Genomic DNA, 2,727 nt, shown 5'->3' with positions numbered 1-2,727 from the left:
ACGTGCAATACGTGGCTCCCCTCTAAAATTGGCATACAAGTGAAATAAGGCTCCCTGCTCCAGAGAGGCGTACTGTAGGCGAGTCATTTGGAAGAAGTGGTGAAGGTTTTAGGTGATTAATGGAGACCCAATCTTCATTGACATGTATGTTAATTAAGAATGCTTTCTGCCTATGACAGATCACGAGGAATGGCCCGTGTAATGGGGCGTTAGTGGTGGCTTCCTAGTGTCATTGTGCAGGAAAATGTGCGCTGTTGATTGTAAATCAATCGGTATGTGTTGCTTCGCTGAGAGTTTTTAAGGCTGGCATATGCGCAGGAGATTATTGGAGGAGGTTGTAGACAGAAATAATTTGGCAGGGATGACCAACGACCTGATCACCATACACCATTTCAGCTGCCGAGACATCCAGTCCGTCTTTTGAATAGGTTGTTAATCCCAGTAGGACCAAGGAAAGCTGAGTAAATCAGTTGGAGTCCTTGCAACAGGAAATCAAATCTGCCTTGAGGGTGCAATGAAAACGTGTAATCATTCCGTTGGTAACAAGACTGTAGGCTGTTGTCTGATGAAGGGCCATTCCCAGGAAATTTGCTAACAATGTCCACTACTGAAAGGTGAAAGTGGTATCCCTATCAGAAGTAATATACTCGGTAATGCCGAATCTCGCAATCCACCCAGAGAGTAAGACGGATGTACACGAGGTAGATATTGCAGTTTCCAAGGGAATGGCTTCAGTCCAGCCAGTGGAGCAGTCAATGATGGTAAACAGGTAACAGAGTCCTTGTGATGTGGGTATCGGCCTATTACCTCGCCATGAATGTGAGCAAAATGACGCTGAGACTAAGGAAAGAGGGCCACTCCTGAATCCGTGTGTCTATGTACTTTTGAGGTTTAACCTGAAGTACAGGAACAGACCCAGTCCTTGGCACTCTTTATAATGAGATGTGAAATGAATCTAGTCTTCAGTAGCTGTATAGTAGATCGTCGCGAGGGGTGTGGAAGGCCGTAAATGAAACTAAACACCTGTTGGCGCATGGGAGCAGGTATTTACTGTCTAGATTTACCAGTACTGATGTGACAGAGGAGTGTGGTGGAGTTGTTGAAGGGGACATCTTCCTAATAGAGGGATGTGCAGGATGTCCTACATGCTTGGTCCTTGGGATCTTTTTGGTGGGCTCCTGCCAAGGCGTTGTAATCCAATTCCAGGTGAATGTAAACAAATGTGTATCTTGACACAGCATCGGCAATGAGATTCTTTTTCCCAGGAACATGTTGGAGGTGCAATTGTTTTCAGCCTGGGCAGAGGTGTGTCGACGTTGGTGGGCGGACCAGGTGTCGAAATATCTAGAGAAGGGGTGCACCAGAGGCAGGTGATACATGTGAATGACATAGGGTGTCAATTCTAAGAAATGGCGGAAGTGACAGAGAGGCCAAGTGCACCACCCGCAATTCGCGGTCGAAGGTAGATTAGCCGGATTCTGTCTTGGACAGTTTTCTACTGAAGCAGACCAATGGGTGGGGCAAGCCGTTGACCTCCTGCTCAAGTACTGCAACAATAGCGACATCCCTGTCATCAGTGGAGAGGAGAAGAGGTGCGTGTGGCACAGGAAAACTGAAAGCAGCAGCAGTTGATAGTACATTCATTGTGTTGCAGAAGGCCACTTCTTGAAGGGAATCAAACGTCAGGTCTTTTGGCTTGCCCTTGAGCAATGCAAAGAGGGGGGGCCAGGATGGCGGTAATGGCTAGCAGGAAACGGTTATGATAGTTGATCATGCACAAGAATTCTTGCAGTGCTTTGACAGTCGAGGGGGTGGCGAAGTTATGAGTGGCTGTTACCTTTCCAAGGAGCGGGTGGACTCCTTAGGAGTGAACGTGTCCTAAAAATGATACTTTAATGGTGCGAAAGGTACACTTGTCATACCGGGCTACAATTTCTTTCTGCTGTAGGCCATCAAGGAGGATTTGTAGATGACAGAGGTGTTCTTCTTTGGAGGAAGAAAAGACAAGTATGTTTTCCATGTAATATACACAGAAGGGAAGGTCCCCTAAGATGCCATCCATGAGGCATTGAAAAGTGGCCCCAGCATTACAAAAGTCAAAAAAGGAGTAATTGAGAGTGTATGTGCCAAAGGGGGTGGTGATGCAGGTTTTGGGGATGTCTTCTTGGTTCATGGGCACCGGATATTATCCCTTCAGGAAGTTGGGCATGAAGAAAACCTTAACTTGGTGCATATAGGTCACATCGGCGATGTTTGGGATGAGGTAGTGATCTGGTCCTATAATCCCCACATGGACTGAGAGAGCCATCTTTCTTCAGGACGATGTGTAATAGTGATGGCCATGGGCCTCAGGCCTTTTTGCAAAGGCCCATTTCTTCTATTTTGGCAAACTTTTGTTTAGCGGCCGCCAAATGATCCGGTACCAGATGCCTGAATCTGGTGAAAACTGGTGGCCCCGTCACCTTGATATGGTGGTAATTACTGTGTTTGGCGGAACTGTGGGCGTTTGACGAAGTTCTGGACGGGAAACTTGTGCCATCCGTGGGTGAGATAATGTGTAGAGCGAGTTCGGAGAGGGCAGGTTGGAGAAGTGATGAGGAATACGAATCAGAGTTCACTAACCAATGGTGAGCGACATCAACCAGGAGGTAGAAATGTGAGAGGAAATATGCACAAAGGATTGGCAATGTGACATCAGCAATGAGAAACTTCCAATTATATTTGGCG

Source organism: Palaemon carinicauda, chromosome 1 (assembly GCF_036898095.1).
Source record: "Palaemon carinicauda isolate YSFRI2023 chromosome 1, ASM3689809v2, whole genome shotgun sequence".
Classification (NCBI taxonomy): Eukaryota; Metazoa; Arthropoda; class Malacostraca; order Decapoda; family Palaemonidae; genus Palaemon; species Palaemon carinicauda.
This window is presented reverse-complemented; position numbering follows the sequence as displayed.